The following is a 22,410-nucleotide window of genomic DNA, read 5'->3' as shown; positions in this document are numbered from 1 at the left end:
AAAAATGTATGTCACATTTTTAAGGGAACACTCCTCATTTCGGTTTGTCTTTAGTTCTTCTTGTATGCATAGGAAAGCATTCTTTCATTGCTATGGTCGACAGAATTACATGCAAAGCCTGTAGTTTCTGCGTTTACTGGTACACGAGTGCGTGGCTGCTGGAATTCAATCCAGCGAACTTTGGCAGTGATTCAGAATGTCATTAAAAGGCTTCTTGCTGTTCAGGATCAGCAGGATATGAAGGCAGTGCTCGCGATTTCTAGCAGAAGTGTATCTTGTTCTTGAGAACAAGCAAGGAAGCACATTTTGGCATTGGTGCAGGAGAACAAAAGAATACCATTTCTGCTTCAAATCAAAACTCTTTATTCAAGTGTTTCAAGTGTTTCACACATAGACAACAAAACAAAAACGGGAACCGGAACCAAATGTGGATGAGGGCTTATTAATGGTTGGGGGTGGGGGGGGCGCGTATTAACAACTAAACACTGCATGACGATAGTGACAATTCTAACACACTAATTCTTAACAAAAAGAGAGACAAAGTCAAACAGAACCAAACAAACACAAATCAACTATTTAAAGATTAATCTTTAAACTACATTAAACAGAGTTGCAGAGAGGCTCACAGATTCTGGGAGTCCTTGGTCCCACCTGACACCTGCATGGTGGAGCAGCACAGTGGTGGTTGGTGGCATCATTGAAACATTCCACGAGGCCACTGCTCTGCGGATGGAGCGGAGTGGTCCTAATGATCCAGATGCACAGCCGGCTGCAGACCTTCGCCATGATGGCTGACTCAGCGTCGTGCCCCTGTACCTTGCCCAAGCTCATAAATGATTAATAGGACCTGGGGTAAAATGTATAATAGAAATTAATTATATGAACAGTATACAATATAATGAAAAATATTTATGTGAACAATATCATTAAATTCTATGTTTATAATAAATAAATTATCATATACTATAAGGATAAATGGATAAAAACAAGTAAACACCAGCAAACACCAGTAGTTCACATGCCAAAAGCACAAACATAAATTCATGGTAATATGTCACACGGTAATCCGATATGTCACTTAAGCCAATTCCTAATGTGTGTCCTTCTAACTAAGGGACAGAGCAAGTACAATGATACAAAGGATTCAAGATAAAAAAATCTATGCAAAAAAGGACACTATTAAGTTGTGCCATAAAACATTTCCATGCACACACTTAAATAAATAAAACTGTTAAAATAAGATGCTTCAACAAACTAATGACAGGAATTCATCTGGGATCCAAAATAAATGCATGATTACTGTGTTTTGCTGTAATTACCCATGAACTGACTGCAGCAAATTAAATGCCAAGCAGTTGAAGGAAAAAAAAACAATTGCATAATTTTGTATTATGTTAAATGTAAAAGGAGGAATTTTCCCAGTGTTTTCCCACATGGTTTCCGAGGTTGTATAGTATTTCACAGTCTGCAGACTGGCCAGAAGCACAGATATGGCCACAGTCAGCACATGTTCATATCTGGAGGGTTAAATAGCATAGAAAGAAAAAAAGGAGAAATCATTTTTAAATGTGCTATGCTATAGTCAGTATGCCCAAGGACTTCAAATTCCTGGCACTAAGCCACTGAGAACTTTTATTCCCAACATGAAAAGCAAACCTTATTTCCAGTTGTCTTTTTTCTAAATACAATTTAAAAAAACCCACACATTTTGCACCAAACTAATTTCGCTATAATTCACAATAATTGGTGCTAAGCAATTCAAAAGAATAAAAATATAAAAAGAATGTGATCAGTGAGCTACCTAAAAGTTTCCAGTTGGAGCCAAGTTGACAGATTGATGTCAGTGTAAACCACCTTTGAGACGTTAAACAGAGTGTGCAGCAGTTGTGGAATGTTTATTATTCATTTTCTTGCTGACATATTGATTGTTTGTTATCTTAATTAAGTATTCCCCGTGAAAGGAGAGAGATGCGGATACGGGAATAAAAATGCTCATTCCAAATCCATAAGGCAGAAAAGAGAAGAAAAAAAGAGACACAAAGACAAGGCTTGCTCAGGCTCCAGGCCTCTCACTCTCTAATAAACAATGAGACATGTTGAATTTGGGTGTCTGTGGGGATGAAATAAGCAGGAAAACAAACAATGCACAGGTGTAGGAGATGACATAATACACGTGTGATTGAATGATGTGATTGGCATGTGTCAGTTGGTGGCTAGATACCGGCCAGGTTGTGACAGTCCTGATATTCATGGTAATCTTGCTACCAGCCTAAATACTTTAGAAAAAGCCCCCCCCGTCTCCCTCGTTATGTCCATCTGCATGTGTTTACCTCCCCCAACCCCACCCCACCCCACATGTAGCCATGCCCCTTGGTTAGCTTGTTACTTGTTTCAGATGGCCTGGCCATCAGTCTCTTCCCAATTAGCAAGTGTATTTAAGTTCCTCTGTTCTCTACCTAATTGTTGGTCATTGTTTATGCAATGTATGTGCTATTACATGCTGTACTGCTTTTTGTTAATGTATGGCTGAATTATGATTTTTTTTGCAGTTGTGTTTCATTTTATACAGAATATTATGTAAAATGAAAATTCAACATCTATAGGTTATGGATGCCAGGTATTATTGGTAAAAAAAAAAAGAAAAAAAAAAAGGATATAACAACTTTGGCAAACATATATACTGTAGTTTGGACTTTAACCTCAGAATACTACTTTTGGCCTAAAGAACAGTACTATAAGAACAAATGGATGTTTTGCAAATGTAAGCAGTCACAGAAGCTACTGGTCCTCTTCTACAGAGCTACATGGAATCAGTGGTCATATCCTGCATTTCCATCTGCTACAGCTCTGCCATTTCACACGCCTACTATTACAGCACATCATGAAAATGCAGAAACAACGATAGGTTGTCAGCTTCCCACTCTCACTGTCTTGCAGTCATCCAGGGTGAATAACCACCTCACCTTCACCGCCCTGCAGCCATCTAGGATATAAAAAGAGAGCAGCTGACCCCACACATCCTGGTCACTTTCCTTTTCTTTTCTCGTCACAACAGAAACCCAGATATTCCATACCAGGTGACATATGCAAAGCTTCTCCCTCCAGGCCATAATACTACTGAACAAAGTTCCTCGTCTATTATGTGCAGCACAAGTCACTTCACACAGACACTGGTACAATTCATGTGGAATTGCACTAACTCCTACTTTAACTGCACAATGACTCTTTATTGTCATGAAAACCTCATGCACTATGCTGTACTGCACTGATGTTGTGTTATTTTGTAATGCACTGTCCTGTCCTATGAGTGAAACTGCACCAAAAAGAAAAAATTCTGATTCTGATTTCCCTGTATCACTACTTAATAACTCCATATTGCATTTGTCAAAGACACACTTAAGGGCATCAAAGGGATACAAAGATAATAATCACATAAAATTCTGGGTGAGGGTCGGAGGTATTCATTTATGGTGTTTGAGAAGTCTCATGGTGATGCAAGTCAAAAAAATACATGGCAAATACACAAAGCTTACTCATTAAAATGACAACGCATGCACTACAGTATAGAAACTAGATGCCAATTAAAGAAGGCTATACAAATTTAGAAAACATTGTATTCAAAATGACATATATTTCAGAAGTGTGGTGCAACTTCACAAAACACATGCAACACCAGAGACACTGCAAATCCAGTCACTCATAGGAGTGCCTCCCTCCCCTCTCTATGCCCTCCAGAAACACATCCCTTAAGTTGTGGCTCTCTTCTGTTGTGTTGCAACAGTATGATGTTGCATTCTGAAGTGTTTGGTTTTTTTTGCACAGCGTTTCAAAAATATTTTCATTTACTTTGTGTATTTGTGGGATGGGTCTTCAAAGAAACCATATTCATGACTTTTCTTTGGAATATGTAAAAACAAAATGATTCCATTCCATTCCATTCTATTCTGTCTAGCTAAGATAACCTCACAGGATACCCAGTTATGTCTAACTAACAGTTATGTAAACCTAATCTTTTCTGCTACAAACACTTCACATCACTTTGCCTGCTTTCTCATTCAAACTTCGAAAACAAAATGTAGGAAACCACAAAATGCTGGAATCCAGAGCATAATAGGCAATTGCAATGTAACCAGTTGACAATCCATTTCTCTGTCTCATTACATCTCACTCTACTCACAAGACAAAAGCTAAAATTATTTAAGTATTTAAACAACCCAGAAACAAAAAGCTTGAAAATGTAAACCTGTGAATCTGGAGCTGGTGCCAGGGGTGCAGTGATATGTAACATAATTTTACAGTTAATAAGTTATAATTATTAGTAAGTTATACACAAGTTCCCATCATTTGTATTTCTACTTTAGCTTGTTAAAACCTGCTTCCAAAGATCCCACTGCTCCACTTAAGGCTATACGGGCCATTTGCATGGAATCATGCAGCGCATTTTCAAGTCAATCAGAATACATCAGAATACATTAAACACTTCCAACCACTTCTTGTTATCATATTAAATATATCTTTGGTTGAGCAATAAAAATAAAATAAACATGTTAATGTCTAGATAACCTGAATGTTGTTGTTGCTTCTTAGTAGTGACAATTTTGACTGCTTGATTGCTCAGATATTTGCTACATTCTTTTATTGGGATCGCATATACTATGGATTTGGTTAGTGTATTTTTTTACTATGGTCTGAACAAGAGAGTACAGCACCATAAATTAACCAAATCCATAGTAAATGCAATCCCAATATAAAATACAGCAAATATCTGATCAGTGTTAATTTAATTAATTTTGCACACAAATTAAACAGGAATCTAGGATCATGTTCATTATTTGTCAGACAGACAGAATTGCAATGTTCCCTCTAACACCACCCCATGAGAGTTACAATGATTAAAAACCAGCAAATTAAGGTGTGGAGTCATGTTAAAAACAACATTCCACTGTAGTCCACTGTTGTTTACTTTACTGATCCACAACTGCACAGCAGTACACAGCTTGAACCACATCATCAAGTTTGCCAATGACACAACCATGGTGGGTCTCATCAGCAGGGATGACGAGTCCTCATACAGAGAGTAGGTGCAGCCTACCACCATCCTACCACCATCCTCACCATGTTCTACAGAGAGATGATACAGAGTGCCCTGAGCAGCTGCTTCATGGCCTGGTTTGGGAATCGCCCAACTCAAGATGCTGCAGAGAACAGTGAGGACAGCCAAGGAGATTACCGGGGTTTCTCTCCCCTCCCATCATAGATATTTACAAGACCCGATGCTTTCGCAAAGTTAACAGCGTTGTGGATGATCCCACATACACACCTCACACAAACTCTTCTTTCTCCTGCTGTCTGGGAAGAGGTGCCAAAGCATTTGGGACCTTACAGCGTTTCAAACTGTGCAACAACCTTACAGACTGTGTAACAGCTTCTTCCCCCATGCCCTCAGACTGCTCAACTCTGAGACCAGCAAAAAATATTTAACAAAAATGGTTCCGTATTTCATATTTATTGTATACATTTATGTTATTTTGTGTTGCACCATGGTGCTGGAGGAACATTATCTCATTCCACTCTATATCTTTATATAGCTTGAGAATATGACAATAAAAACGCCCCTTGTCTTTTGAAAATCGAATGTCTTCCGAACGTCGCATGTCAACATTATTAATAACGTTAAATACCGACATTTAGTCATGAGGGTATGGTGACCAAAACCCAATGCTTGGTCAGTGTCATATTCTTAATGTTCACACAATATGGCATTCTAACATCATTAGACATCGATTATTTGTTAGTTTTTAATTATGGTGTCATGTAACCAAAATCCATTGTCTTAAAAACATCGCATGCCAATGTCAAATTGACAGTAAATACTGATATTTACTTGCGAGGTAACCAAAATCTAATTGAGAGGGATGGCCTTTTCTGTTTTGTAGAGCAAAAAGCTAACACAAAAATGTTCACAAAGTTGTAGGTTTTGAAATGACGTGGATGTTGCAGATCTAACAATCAAATTTGAAACAAGATGTGAATGTCATTTGTTACCAGGCAACTCGGGTTATTTCTCCACTCTGATGCCATGCAGCAGAAGGTAAGGTGCCTGTCTGACAACTGTCACCAGTACATTGTCTATACTTTTTGTCTTCTCTAAATCTGGACTGCCATGGATGGCGACCGTGAGCAAAGGTAAGAAAAATATATACATTAATTTTGGCCATGAAAACATTGTTCATTTTAACTGTTCTGTGGGACATAGCGAGCTAGCTTTATCAGGTGTTAGCTAGTTAATAGATAACAGGATTGATGGCTGTTTTTGTCAGTAATGTTTTATCCATAAAACAGCCAAATATTACCCAAATTAGAACATTATCTTTTATCTAACTTATTATGGATATTTTTGATTTTAATGGTTTGAAATGGTGTTTGAGAAAATGATAGCTACTACTAATTAAAGTAAATAAAGCCTCCCTTCATAAAGCTCCATTTCTTTACTGTTGTTACAGGCAAAAAGCCATGTAGCACAGAGGCCACCTGTTAACAACCTGGCTACTACTTGCAAGAAATGTCAGATTTCCAGAGCACTGCTGAATAGATGTCTTTTACATTCTTTGACATCTTTAAAACTGAGAGCTGCTGGAATTCACGCATTTCTGTAGCCTGCTGCTTGCTGTTTGTGAACAGCATACAAAGTTGAAATCTAATTTTATATATATATATGTGTGTGTGTGTGTGTGTGTGTGTGTGTGTGAGACACACACACACACACACACACACACACACACACACACACACACACACACACACTCCCTCTGTCACATTACGGCCCTGCCCCCTCCTCAAACGTCTTCGTGTGTGTTCGTCTGTTGCCACGCCCTCTCGTGTAATCCACCTGTTCTGTGTTGTGTAATCGTCTTGAGTGTATACATGTCTCCTGTGTTATAGTACGTGTTGCTGTTTGGGTTGTGCATAGCATCTTGAGGTTGTTGTGTATGTTGCAAGTTAGCAGAAATAAAACTCTGTTTCATCGTGCCTCGTCCACACATCCTGCTTGTCCTCGAAACGTCACAGAAACACCAACCGCAGAAGGATGCCCGGGAAGGGAAAAGGAAAGGGAAGAAGGGAAGCAAACGCGCTTCCACAACTCGTGCAGGGAAGTCCCCCATTTTCAGGGTTGCCCTCTGGACGCCCGCAATAGGGGAGCATGGCCCAGGTGAGTGTGATACCCCTGCTTCCACGCCGGTATCACACGATACTACATGGGACTACCGGGACTGGTATAGTGATTTCCAGTCCTTGGAGTCGGACGATGGGGAGTGCTGTGACCCCCAGGAGAGACTGTCGCTCATCCTGGCCTCGCTCCATGGTCCTGCAGCAGGGGAGGGACCCGCTGCATTCTAGGGAGACCAGCTAGCTCATGAACTCTATTAGGAGGAGGAAACCGCTGGGTCCTATGAAGACCAGCTGGCTCATGGGGACCGGTATTCAGAGGCGGAATCCGCTGGGTCCTATATGGACTTTGTGGAGGGCTACGCGGAGTATGGAGAGAGAAGGGGGTGCAGTGATGTCACTTTGGAGTCGGACAGGGGGTCCGATCGCGAGGAGGACATGGAGGTGGAGGGGGTACCTAGGGAGGAACCGCCCTCTTTGGATGACTTCACGAGCTCTGAGGACGACGAGCCCTCCTCACCCAATGCTCCACCTAAGGCTCTGCCCAGGGCCAGGAGCTCTGGAGCAGGCAAACAGACTCTGGTGACCGATAGAGCACAGGCGCCGAGTCCTAAGCCGAGAAGAGGACAGCGGCACCGGGGACTGCCTCACAAATGGGGAACACAGTCGAGACGCTCCCCCATGTGCATGTACCAGGGTCAGGACAACCACCGCCAACTGAGCCAGTGATGAACACTCCTCCCCAGGCTGGTTGGCATCCGACCCAGCCGACAGCTGGAGTTCCCCCACTCTTCCCCGGACTGTTTAATTTATGTACTGCCTGTTACTGTAAATGTGCCTGTCACTTTGTTCCCGTCTATGTCTGTCCCAGTTAGTGTGTTCCTGTAACTGTCGTCATCTTAGTTCTGGTGTTTCCCCCCGTGCTCCTGCTTGCGCCGGCCCAGTCTTCTGGCCTCACTGTTTGGTGTTCTCGGGTCCGCAGCCCGTTAGGCTGGCGCGTCGGGAGTTGCGCCCTTGAGGAGGGGTTCTGTCACATTACGGCCCTGCCCCCTCCTCAAACGTCTTCGTGTGTGTTCGTCTGTTGCCACGCCCTCTCGTGTCGTCCACCTGTTCTGTGTTGTGTAATCGTCTTGAGTGTATACATGTCTCCTGTGTTATAGTATGTGTTGGTGTTTGGATTGTGCATAGCATCTTGAGGTTGTCGTGTGTGTTGCAGGTTTGCAGAAATAAAACCTTGTTTCATCGTGCCTCGTCCTCACATCCTGCTTGTCCTCGAAATGTCACATACTCACACACACCCATAGATTTACAGTTTCAAATTAAACTTTAATAAAACTTAAGCTGGTAAAATTGGATTTTTCATTCCTTTTCAAAACTTTGTGAATTCATCTATGTTTTGTGAATTGACTTTTTTAAAAAGCACAGTAAGCAGGTAAAAATATAAAAATTAAATATATATATTTTTGATAATCCATTGCACATTTGTCATTTATCCAGTAAAACCACCAAACATTTGGAGAGTCCAGTTTCACTAAGATTTTACTAAGAAATGAAGCCAAAAAGTCAACTCAACATTAGATTTTTGGTGGAAGTGTGACTTTGATTTCCAACCAAAATTTAACATCTGTCCAACGCCAACCCAATGTTTACAATCAAAATTCAACATCTATCTGAGGCTGGAGCTTGACGTCAACCCATTGTTTTTTGACAGATATCCGACTTTGATCTCCAACTGAAATTCAGCATCTGTCCAACATTAGAGTCCACTGTCTTTCGGACGTCAAGTTGATGTGTGGTGCCTGCAGGGCATTGTAGTCAGGGAAGGTCTACTTTAGTTATAGAGAAGGGAAAGCATTTGTAGGATTGATGTGTGTGAGGAGGATGAGGGAAGGGAAAGCAGGGATTACATGTGTAAGAAATTGAGAAGGGTAATTAGGGGAGCTGTTGGAGATCAGACAACTGCTACTGGTTATTATAAGTGAAGTATATAAGGATTGACAGAGAGGTTATATAAGTACTTATAAGGATTGACAGAGAGGTTATATAAGTAGTAATAAGGATTGACAGAGAGGTTATATAAGTAGTAATAAGGATTGACAGAGAGGTTATATAAGTAGTTATAAGGATTGACAGAGAGGTTATATAAGTAGTTATAAGGATTGACAGAGAGGTTATATAAGTACTTATAAGGATTGACAGAGGTTATATAAGTAGTTATAAGGATTGACAGAGAGGTTATATAAGTACTTATAAGGATTGACAGAGGTTATATAAGTAGTTATAAAGATGGCAGAGAGGTTATATAAGTACTTATAAGGATTGACAGAGAGGTTATATAAGTAGTTATAAGGATTGACAGAGAGGTTATATAAGTAGTTATAAAGATGGCAGAGAGGTTATATAAGTAGTTATAAGGATTGACAGAGAGGTTATATAAGTACTTATAAGGATTGACAGAGAGGTTATATAAGTAGTTATAAGGATTGACAGAGAGGTTATATAAGTAGTTATAAGGATTGACAGAGGTTATATAAGTAGTTATAAAGATGGCAGAGAGGTTATATAAGTAGTTATAAGGATTGACAGAGGGGTTATATAAGTACTTATAAGGATTGACAGAGAGGGAGGCCTGAGGGTCTGAACAAGAGTGTACAGAACCAAAATTAAACATTTTTTTAGTTCAATGGTATCTTGAACTCTAACCCACTGTACTGTACTAGGATACATTCCTATGAATAAATATCAAAGCACTTTTGTAACTGAATAAGAGCGTCTGCTAAATGCCGTAAAAGTTCTAGGGAAATCTTACAGTGAAAAGGAGTACTACTCAAGGTGAGTGGGAGCCCGTATCTAGGCTTTCTTGCAACCGTAAACTGAAAATGCAAGCTCTGCTGCAATGATTACTTGAAACTACTTCCTGAAAAGTAAAAATATGCACTCTGATTGGTGCTACAAGATGGATTTAAAATGCAGTCATTAATACCAGAAGTCAGCTTGTATTATGACAGAAGTAAAATAAAAGGAAAACTGAAAGGGAAATGTGCTGTGTTGTTGTTAAGAAGTTATTTGCAGATGTCCATATCTTTTCACTGTTAGGTAAGTAACTAGCCAACGCCTTCAGCAAGCTTTGTGCGCAACCAATTCAAAGTAGTTCCACTCATCAGAAAGGTTTGTTGACCAGTAGGCTACTTTAAAATCAAGAGCCAATTTGACTGACATAAAAACTGCCTACCTGTTACCAGCTGTTTAAAACTACTGATTAACATTTAAAGCTAGGGTCATGCAGACTTAAATCACACAGATTTAAATATGGTAGTTTTATAAAATATTGTAAATGATTCAAGTAAAAAAAAAAAAAAAAAAAAAAAAAAGACCCCAAAATATATAGCTTCAAATTTGAGAGTGCAGGACCGTACCATTGAGGAGGTAATGCCCCCTATTGTCCCATGGTGGTACTGGGAGTGCTGTGCCTGCCATAGGCCAGATCATACATCAAATAACAATGGAAATATTATCAAGGCAGTAAAAGCTCTCAAGTGTGTATAGTGGCTCACACATTACAGCTAAAAAAAAATGTCTGCAGTAATAAAATATGAAGATAAGAAGTATGAATCGAATGCAGTGTAGGTCACTGGGAATGGGTTCACCTCATGAGCTTGGGTGAAAAAAACAAAACAAAACACTGTAAACACTCTTGGCACTCTTATGCATCATTAACTATAAAAATTTTAAAATGATACTCTCAGAAAAAAAGCATAACTGCTCAGTCACCTTTCAAGTTCTATGTGTTGGTTTAGCACATAGACTATATACAATGGAGGGTACATCACTGTTAACTCCCACTTTGAATTTTTGAAGGCCGATATGGGAGCTGCCATTGGAGCCAGCGCATGCGCAGTAGGCAATGCACAACCTGAAGCTACATTGTTGGTGCACGCCCCCTCTCTCTGCAAACACAACAAAAGATGTTATTATACATTAGCTAGTTATAGATATTCATCCAGTAGGAGGCATGTGCCTTCCTTTCTGTCAACCACATTCTAGAGCGAAAATCGTAATTTCTAGCTAAGGCTAGCAGCTAGCTACTTGGTTATCTATCTACTGTAGCAAACTGAAAAGAACTTCAACCAGTGAGACTGCTTTACTTAAAAAATATCAAATCTAACAATCAACACGGTGAAAGGTAAAAAAAAGATATCAAGTGAAGATGAATATAGCTGATGTCTAGTGAGCTGCCTCTGTTCACGTTTGCTCGTCAGTATTAGCTGTCGATCGCCTCAGCGCCTTTAACTAAGGGGTGTGAACTAAAGTTACCTCTGCAAATGTCACTGTTGATTTTATGGCTTGCCTTTTGCTAACACACCATTTAGCTAATATTAGCTAACGTTAGCTAGCTAGACTGTCACGTTACTTCTATTTTACATTATACTGTATGCTAGCCATTTAGCTAATATTAGCTAACGTTAGCTAGCTAGACTGTCACGTTACTTCTATTTTACATTATACTGTATGCTAGCCATTTAGCTAATATTGGCTAATTAGGGAGCTACATTTGTGCAAGTCTTCTATTTAGTTATTGATGGATTGATTTGATTGATTGCCTTTTGTTAAACTGTGTAATTGACGTTACACTTGAATTTTACGGGAACACTTACAAAAAAAATTTCTGTCCAACATTTGAGTTGTAATGAACTTTTGAGTCCATACCGTATGTGTTTGTAGAGGAGACTAGTTGGGCTATTTTTAGTGTAGCAGTTTTGTGTGAAATCTGTATATTTAGTAATTTGTTTTGTAATGGTGCAGACTTTGTACTGTTATTCATTGTTTAAATATACGGATGTTTTTATTTCAGCTTTAAACTTTTTCAACTTTAAATGTACATAGTTCAGTTTACTAGTGTATTGCTGTTGCCTTGTACAACAAACACCTGAGTTGTTAGTCTAACTAAAATGTTTAAAGTAACAAATTTCATAGCAGTTTTTATTTGGCATGAATAACATTACATTTAGAGTTATCTTTACTTAAGGTATCAAGTTCTGCCAACTTAAATTATGATGATTACTGGTCTAAAATAAAATTCAAGTTGAGGTGACAGAAATTTTAAGACTTAAATGTGCAATTCTGGGGAACAAATCGAATGCAAAGTTGTACTACCTTTAAAAAGGCAATGAAAGCAGTTACTTAATTATTTCAAGTTGGAGTACCTTACATTTTTTACAGTGAAGTCATTTGCTTTGGAAAAAACATGGGAAGTGCTACCCAGCAAGCTGTAAGAAATCTGATCTGACCAATTATTCCTTTCAGAGTACAGAAACCCTTGTGCTGCTCAAAGAGGTCCTGTAAAAAACAAACTAACAACAACAAAAAAAAACCCTCTGCCCTTATTGATGAGGCAACAATGTCCACCCTTGGAGGTCACATATCTGTATCTATAGTCATAAAACTGTTCAAAACTATATCATACAGAATGATGCGGTCATTTGGAAGCAAGAGGGTAGCTGGATGATGGCAATAAATATTTTACAATTTTAGTTTTTTTGTTTGTTTTGTTTTTTTGTAACTTTAAGATTTGTCAGCTCCCTCAAGTATGGGGCTTAGAAGCTGGAGTTTCAACACAGTTAATGTGATAAATCAACAAACAAGAAGACCACCAGGAAATGATAGACCTCTCACAAAGCTGCAACTGATTTGGAACAGCACATCTTATTTCACACTGATTGGAAGAGAACTGAGGTTTACTGCATTTCACTGGTTTTTAAATCCCAGTGAACATATACTTGCAAATGTGTAAATTTACAAAAGACGAGTTGGCTACATTCTCAGTGTGAAGAAAAAGCTAGTCATTTCAGGGGCCTATTAGTTATACATTGAGTGTACATTTTGTAGTAACATGAAGTGTGACCCAATGATATACACTCAGTACATCCTTTATGAAACATTTATTTTATTAGATATAACCTGAGGGCACACAGACTTTTTACTGTACTTGTGGTTGGATATTTTGGCGCCGAAAAAATAACGTGTAAAAACTCCAGCTACACTGCTACACTCAGCACAACACCCACCAACATATCAGTACCTGTCACTGTTGTGTTGATATTGGTCCTCAAACCAATATGTAACCCTGCATGGCAACCCATGGGGTCTGTAATTGTACACCTATAAAGCATGTAGTGTAGCGGCAGAGTAGGTGTTTTTAACAAAATGGCTGGTGGGTGTACAAAATTAGTACCAGAGTATCAATTCACTAATACACTGAAACTAATTAATTAAAAAAAAACCCACCTAAAAAAATTAATTGTACCTGAGAACAGTGACAATGAAGAATCTGTTCTATTCATTATTCACCCTTCTTACACTCCTTATTTCACATGTGATCTCTCAGCAAAACTGCGTGTTCCAAGTGCATAATATAATAAAGAAAGAAAATGCCATTATGGGGAAAAATATTTAGTCACGGAATCAAACTTCAAAACAGGTTTAGTCATGTTTGGTGACTCATTCTCAAGAGATCCTGTGTCTCAATTGCTCTAAAATCCCACAGAAATAATGGTTCCCTGCCAGACTGGCCTGCTTTTGCAGAAAAAGCAGTCAAACCATGATGGATAGGTTTAATTAACCTACATACTCTCTCTTCACACCATTTCCTTGGATTTCTCTTAGAGAACACACTACCATTACCATTGTTTTTCCATTGTTTACATGCTCTGTTGTATATGGTTTTATTTTGTTTTTATTGGCTCATCATAATGTTCAAATAAAGGGTGATCAAACAAATGTCCCATGGTCAGAAAAATAAAGAGACACCAATATATTTACACAGAAACTACATTTCTTGACAATCCAGTGGCTGGTATGTAGAGTAAAGCATAAATGAATTTATGGATTCTCCTAATCTTTTTTTCCCCTTTATCATCATTTATTATTTAATTATGATTGAGTGCCATCCTCAGGTTCCCACATTTTCAGTGTTGGCAGTTGCACAACCGTGACTCTCCCCTTCCACATGACATCATCCAAGCTGCCATGGATGGATAAAGGACACAAGTATTAAGGCCTGCTGATAGACGTAAAGGCAAATATGAAGTGTAACATGCTTGGCCATGTCTAGGCCAAGAGGTGGAAAGACTCCCCAAGCTCTCATCCTCCCCAAAATTACAATTAAACAATGGTCTGTATTAAGAGTTTTATTACATTTGAAGTAATGACTATAGGGAAGTGCTTGGCTGAAGCAAACAAACCAAACCTTTGGTTAATTAAACTACTGAAATAAAACATCAGGAATCACCAAAATTCCAATAATATTAAAATGGCTCATAAAAGTTTTCTGTGTGTTTTGAAATTTTTTTGGTTGCATTAGGGAAGTATATAAGAAACTATATAATAATGCACTACATTAATAAGATGTACAATAATAAAGGCAATGTAAATAAGATACATTTTGGCAGTATATACAATGTCAGTAAATCCCTAACATGCGTTACCATGTACCAGTTAGCGGTTTTGTTAGAGGCAAAAACTAGAATATACTTTAGTGAATATTTTGGACTACACTCTGTATACTGCATATGAGCTTAAATTCTAACAGCATACTTGAATTGTTAAATTATGTAAATTCCTAAAATGTTCAGAAACTATTTTAGCCCTCTATCCCGATACTAATGTACTGTAATTTAGAACTCTCCTGCAAATGTTTTGTGCTTCACAAGCATCCTAAACACACCAAACAAACACTAAATTACATGTTCTTTCTATGAGAACAGATGGTAAAATGTAACACTAACATTATATGATTTTTCATCTGTGACTATTCTATTGCATAATTGTGGCTATTGCATAGTTCCTGACCCTGCTACCTACCTCTTCTAGCAGGAATACAGCTGGAGCTGATATAGAAACGTGTTTACTTAGCTGACTATTCAAACCAAGATTTACCCACTATTACTTAATATATATACACTCACTAGCCACAATGTTAGTTATACATGTTCAACTGCACATTAACGCAAACAGGCATCAGAATGAAGAAGAAAGAGATTTTAAGAGATTTTGAACATGGCATGGTTGTTGGTGCTAGATGGGCTGGTCTATTCCAGAAACTGCTGATCATCTGGGATTTCATGCAAAATCATCTCTAGGATTTACAGAGAATGGTCCAAAAAAGAAAATATCCAGTGAGCATACATTCTCTGGGTGAAAATGCCTTGTTGATACCAGAGTTCAGAGGAGAATGGCCCGACAGTTTTGAGCTGATAGACAGCCAACAGTAACTCAAATAACAACTTGTTACAACCAAAGTATGTAGAAGAGCATCTCTGAATGCACAGCACATGGAACCTTGAAGCAGATGAGTTACAGCAACAAAAGACCACACTGGGTACCACTTTTGTCAGCTAAGAGCAGGCACCTGAGGATACAGTTTGCATGGGCTCACAAAATTGGAATAGTGCCTGGTCTGAGAAGTTGGGACTGATGGTAGGGACAGAATCTGGCATAAACAACATGAAATCATGGATCCATCCTGCCTTGTATGAACGAATCAGGTTGGTATTGGTGGATATTTTCTTGGCACACTTTGGGCCCCTTAATACCAACTGAACATGGTTTTAAAGGCTAAGCACCAGCTAATATTAGGCTAAAATTATTCCACATGGTTGTATTACAGAGATTTATCTTCTTTATCTTATGAATGTGAATTCGACTTAGATCGCTTGTACAACAATAACAATAACATTTGCGTTTAGCTAGACATTGTGATTAATTGCTCAGTGCAAAGTTTCTAATGTTCATTATTTAGCTAGCTAGCTACATTTGCCATGATGATACAGCATCTTTCCAAACACTTGAGTGGTTAACACTTTCAGATTATTTCATTTTTTTCAATGTATGAAGTTAGTACTAGAAATTCACTGAAGTCAAATCTAAATGGCTGAATTTCACTGTAATGATATACAGTCACCACCACTGTCACTGCAGATTCATAATTTTCATCAAGTTCAAAAATATCTTTGAAATCTGAAGAACCAGCACTAGAAGATTCGCAGTCCATGTCAGTCATAATAGTGTTTGAACACAGTGTTGTTCACTGTTGTCCACCAGTGACATAACTTGGCAACTTCCTGGAATTTCCAGAGTAACATTGGGTTTTCCTGTCAATTTACTTGAATTCATCATTTTAAAAGAAAATTCACATATTTTAATCTTAATTCACATATACATTTTTGCAGTAGCTAAGATAATGTGAAATCTCCGGGGGGCTCCAGTAGGTGGAACTTAGAACCATATCACAAAGCTCAAATCATCTGAAACTTGTTTCTTGAACATGACAATGAGTTCACTGTACTCAAATAGCCTTCACAGTTACCAGATCTCAATCCAGCAGCGGACCTTTTGGATGTGATGGAGAGTCACATCATGGATGTGCAATTGACAAATCTGCAGCAAATGTGTGCTGCTATCATGTCAATATGGACAAAAATCTCTGAGGAATGTTTCCAGTGCCTTGTTGAATCCATGCCACTAAGAATTAAGGCAGATTTGAAGGCAAAGGGGTCCAACCTTGTAGTAGCAAGGTCTGGCTAATCAGCAATGGTCTGGCTAATCAGACATCCTAGTTCAGCATAAATATCACAAAATGTGCGCATGAACTCCTGAGTATTTCCATGAGTTAAGCTCAGTACAAAGTGACCACCAGATCCATTATAGTGATGCTATAGGGAAGAGCACAATATCTAGCCGATATCAAAAACCTCACCTAGTCATTACAAATGCCATAAGTTGGCCATTAGCCAAGTTAGCTATTAGTGAATTACTGAGCCACATCATAGTGGCTTTTGAATTCTATCCAGTTCAGAAAAATTATAGGACCTTACTTTCCCTTGCCACTTTAACTGGGACAAAAATCCATTGTTTCATTGTTTCATAAACATATTCAGTAGCTTCAAATATTATTTATGTGGTTATTTAAGGTTATTTAAATGAATTAAAAGTATCTTAAATGAGATCATACATCACTTCATACATCACATGCATCAATGGTACATCATTTACTTCCGACCACTGGACATTGTACCTCTGCTTGTCATGTGCTATTTTAAAGGAGAGAGCTAGCACACAGTATAAAAATGTTTTTTTTTTGTTTTTTTTAAATGAACCAGAGGGTTGATGGCGTACAGGGCAGTACAATACATTTTGCACAAATTTGCGATTTTAAAAATATTCTGCTGAGAGATACATATTGAAACATGGACATCCTCTACATTGCTTTAGCAATATTTGCTTAATGTCCCAGTGAAACCACTCCCATCTCAATGCAGTGGGTCACATAAAATTACCTGGACTAAGATGTTTTAAATGTATGACTAAACCATACTAATAATGCCTGTTATGTCATTACTGCCACTAACCCTGGGTTGTTTACGTTACTATGAAGATGTCCCTGTCAGTCATTATGACACACCCTCACTGTTCTGTGGCAGCAGCAACTTAGAGTTTTTGGAGCATTTTACTACTGTTAAATGATTATTCCAATGCATAACTTCACTATTAAAATGATTTTTTTTAACCATGTGAAAACTAAGTTGACAGAGGCTTTAAACAAGATTTAATAAAGTAACTTGCAACTTGAGTTAAATGACTACTTTTACTTTAAATGAGTTTTACTTTTGAGTACTTATCATTTTAAATGAACCTACTCTACCCACTTTTTGCTAAATTTCTCTGGTTGCAGAAAACAAGCTTACAAGATTGTACACTGACCAGCCACCATATTGACAATTGTAGTATGTTTAAACTTGATTTCACATTTTTAAAATACAAAATTAATACATTTAATTGCAATCCATTAATACATGTAATAAATTTAATTGCAGTCAGACTTTTATTCTATCTTTTGTTTTTATATTTTACTGTAAAGCAATTTTTTTGTTCTTGTATCTTGTCTTAATTTCATTATTTTGTATTTGATATTTTAGCCTTTTCGTGTGAAAGACCTTGTAAATTTGTTTTAAAATGTGAAACACATTTTACATTTATTGTAATTATCTAAATTAAATTAACTTACTTTAACTTACTTTGCATATATACCCAGAATAGGTGTACATGTCCATTTATCTGTACTTGTTCTCTTTTTGGGACCTAAAAATGTGTCTAGTTGAGATTTCTGATATGCCTAAAGTGTCCAGGATTTGGTTTCTTTTCATGTAGACATTTGCTTTCTATTTGCCATACACCGGCTATTTTTGCATTGCCTTGAGCATTCTTTAAAGGTCTTCTCATCTTGCTCACCACAATTGGGCGATCATTTACATGCACTACTCAGCATGTGTATGCATAGCTGCTTCACAGAAGCATGTGGAAGGATACATGAAGTATACATTTATATGATTTAAGTCAAAGTCTACATGATCTGTTGTAGGACTCCCTTAACCAGGCCTAAAATTCCACCTTATAAAGTCAATTGTTATTGGTCCTGTAAGTCTAATAAATACATTTTTTTGAAAACCAAAACATGGTAACCATAACCCAGAGGCTACTTAAAGTATACATATGCAGTTTATATGTCAATGATTACACTGTGTTGATAATCTTTTGCATAGCAACATCTGTCACTTTATAACCTGTTCATAGAGACTACAGGATCGCTGCTGACTGAATATCATGTGTCAACACCGGTGACAGTGCTATGGCGATGGGTGCTGAGCCTGTATGAGTGTATCAGGCACAGCGGTGTTGTTTGAGTTGAACCTGACCACTGAACAGTTGTCTTAAATCCTACATGGCAACACGTAGTATGGTCTCTTATTTGTACACCTACAAGCTATTTCTAATACACTACGTTTTCTAATACTAGGGGTGGTTTATAGTGTATTGCAAATATACTACATTCGATTATACGTTTAAGTTACATACGATTTAAAAGACCAATTAGGTCACAGCAAAAATACATTTTGAATGAATTTAGGGCTACAGTTCGAAACGCCTGACCAAAACTACTCGCCGGAAAGCTACATATACCAAGGCGCTAGGTTTGGCATGCAACTATAACATTTTCCCCTTCTTTGACAGAGCCAGTATGAGATTCGTATGTTATTAAAAAGGCGCGTGGTTATTTTTATTTGAATGTGTTAAATAAACTGACCGCGTGTAGTTTGGCGTAAGGGCCGGCGAAAGCTAGGAAGAGCTTTTCTTTACACTGACCGCAGTGACCAGTCTTATTAAAAGGACATAAAGTTGGCCATTTTGCAACTCGTCTATGAATTACAAAGGCAATGTTTACCGTGACCTAATGTCTGTGACTGTTGTTTTATTACTCCGTCGTAGGCTAATATACGAAGGCCCGTTCTCTGTCGTTTTCTATAGTCTGAGTGCAAAGACTGAAACACATTCTTGGCACAAGTGGAAGCGCTGACAGAGTCGTCGGTCAGTGTAAGGAGAAAACGAAAGCAGTGATCCAGTGGCGGAAGCTTCATAATGCCCCCGACCTGATCAACTTCTCCAAACTAGGGAATCGAGAAACATTCCATGTGATTACAATGTAACAGCTGCTACAATAAAGGGGAAAAAGATAGCCTATACGAATGGATTGTTTGTCCAGTTTGAGAGGATTTAATAACGACTGATTCAGGCATGTGAACATGGATTAAAAATGACAAATGGTAAGTTTAGCAGTAGTCGGTATATGACGCGCAGTCTGTCCTAAGTGTTGGCTTTGCTGTAAGGCATATTTAAGTGGCCTACATATATATATTAGCGCATTTTTAAAATAAAAAAAAAACAGACAAATAAATAATTTTATCTTACGATTTGGTGTGGTCTGCTGAGCGACGCCAGGAAGGGAACTCATTCTGTTAGAAAAAGTGGGCGCAGGTTGTATTTATAGGCTCTTTGGGGAATTCCCGGTGTTTCTAACCAATTATCACGGTCAAAGAGAAACTTAGAGGATTTACAGGAAAGGAAGTTCATTTCGAAAGCGAAGGTTCCTTGGAAGTCGGTTTGTGTCGTTTTGGGAAAACGCATTCGCAGTTATTTAAGGTGACACCCGAAAATCATGGATGCGCTCCACTAATGTTGGTGTTAAATGAATTAACGTAACTGCTGAAGTTTGCACGTGGTGCAGTAGGTCGTGGTCCTTCCAGTTGTTAGTAGTGCTATCATACTCGATTTGACAACTTGTAGTTTGCTTTGCTTGAGTCAAAAGTATTTGAATGTCGTTTGCTTGTGGGTTTTATATTTTATACTGTAGAATTTTCCTTCTCATTCCCAGCATCTTCTTGGAACTTCTGTTTTGGCTTTCTTTCTTCTGCCTCTTGTCTTCTCCTGCGAAAGTACTAAATCAAAAAACGAGATTTCTCGGGATTACGAAAATGTCATTGCCAAACAGATGCGGCATATTGTAAGTGTCTTGAAACGATCATACACGATGACACATTTAAGCATGGACGCCGTGTTTTGTAAGCAGACCTACAAATGTTTTACTTTCACTTCATAGAACACCAGTATTGAGAACCAACTGAAGAGGACTTGCAAGAAGAGGGAAATTAATATGTCGCATAAGGCAAACAATGTAAGTATATTATAAAGGCCTATTTAGTGTGGCCTGGAGTCACCTCCACTAAAACGACTTCCCTAGACAGGGTTTTCCCACAAAGTATGATAATTAAAAAAGACAAGCAATTACTAAGAAAACATGTGATACATTAATTTCTAGCATTGCATTCCTAAAAATAGCCTCCTATAAAATTAAAAGGCAGGCCTTAACTGAGCTTTCTCAATTCATGCATAACGTTACCTAATTTTACCTGATTTTAGCCGCAGCCTGACAGCCGAGCGAGAGAAACAACCTCACCAGCTGTTATTGCGTCTCTATGTAGTAAAGGGAAGCTCCTTCCAGACCAATGCCAGTATGGTTAAGATTTGTGCTGCCCTCAAGTGTCCAAACAGACAACTACCTCAACATAACCGAAAATGCATTTGCTAACAAAATCATAGATAACTGAGATAAACATAACTGAGTATAATTGAGATTTCTTATGCCCCCAAAGTGTCCAACAAATACTATATAAGAATAATTGTACTTGTTTACCAATTGTATTTACCTTTGATGTTTTAATATTCCAACAGGCAAAATATCACATACACAATGTGTCCTGTAATCTTATAACAAAGAATTTGCCAGGAGATCTGGAAATGGAACTGACAAATCTAGTGAATGGGATAAATGCCTCTCTTGGATGCCAATGTCCTACACAGCAGGTAAGTCACATGTAATAATGCTAGAATACTATATGAGGGATATGAAATTTATCTTTATATGTGATGTTCAGTCTTTCTGTCATTCCACCTGTATGGGTTTTCAGACCATTTACATTAAAAATGTCTTCTTTTTTTATCCCACTCATCAATCAATGGTGAACAGGCAGGCCGGGGGAAAAAAACTTTACACAGGAAGCTTTGCAAACTGAAACACTCCCTTGTAATAATACAGCAAGCTTATGAACAATACAATTCTGCACCATAAGTGTGGAGCCCGTTTCCATAGTGACACCTGATGAAAGACATTCAAGCTACAACAAAAACAAACAAAACCAAAAGCAGCAGCAGCATGGTTCACTAATGGCAGCAATTCTAAGAGATGAAGAGCACACAAGTGCATAAAGAGACTAAACAGCTTTTGTCAATAAGAGGGTGACAGTCTGTTTCTGCACGATAGACCAGAATCCCTTTTGGTAAAGATACTTTGGTGGTTTCACTTATAAACAGGTGCTTTCGGCAACATTCCATGTTTGTAATCGTATACTTAAAGCTTTGGATGTCCACTTAACTCTGATGTCCACTTACAGACGTCTTCTTACAGTGTACTGCATGTCAAGTCAGGTTTACGCCTGTAATTTTGCTGAATTAACTGTAAAACCATTTGCATGTTTTAAACACAGTGCAGCCTTTCAGTTTCTACATTAATGGTTATACTCACAAAACTGCTGAAACAATCAATATTCTATGATGTGTATGATGTTTATCACTACTTCTACATGAATAAATATATTTTTATACAGAGGTCCAATTTAATTTGATTTTTTTTCCCCCATTTTGGTGCTTTCATGATAGAAAATGTAATGAGCTAATCAGATTTGGGGAAATGTGAGTGGACCACAGACTCTGGCACAATAGCCAGTGGCACAAACAGCATAATCCCCCAGTTCAGCACAATCACTAAAAGGCAAAGCATACAACTCAGTAATCACA

General features: G+C 38.2%; 2 long non-coding RNA genes across 2 annotated transcripts; one reads left to right on the top strand and one right to left on the bottom strand.

Annotated features, from left to right (window-relative positions):
* Positions 1-363: 363 nt before the first annotated feature.
* Positions 364-20,424, bottom strand: LOC113573859. Its single transcript, XR_003410249.2, has 3 exons — positions 19,969-20,424; positions 10,939-11,114; positions 364-847 (listed from the first exon to the last, which is right to left on the bottom strand). It is a non-coding gene; the product is annotated as an uncharacterized LOC113573859 (long non-coding RNA).
* Positions 19,406-22,215, top strand: LOC113573886. Its single transcript, XR_003410261.2, has 5 exons — positions 19,406-19,823; positions 20,432-20,560; positions 20,657-20,731; positions 21,289-21,420; positions 21,584-22,215. It is a non-coding gene; the product is annotated as an uncharacterized LOC113573886 (long non-coding RNA).
* The last annotated feature ends 195 nt before the right edge of the window (positions 22,216-22,410 follow it).

This window comes from Electrophorus electricus, chromosome 5 (genome assembly GCF_013358815.1).
Source record: "Electrophorus electricus isolate fEleEle1 chromosome 5, fEleEle1.pri, whole genome shotgun sequence".
In the NCBI taxonomy this organism is placed as follows: Eukaryota; Metazoa; Chordata; class Actinopteri; order Gymnotiformes; family Gymnotidae; genus Electrophorus; species Electrophorus electricus.
This window is presented reverse-complemented; position numbering and strand designations above follow the sequence as displayed.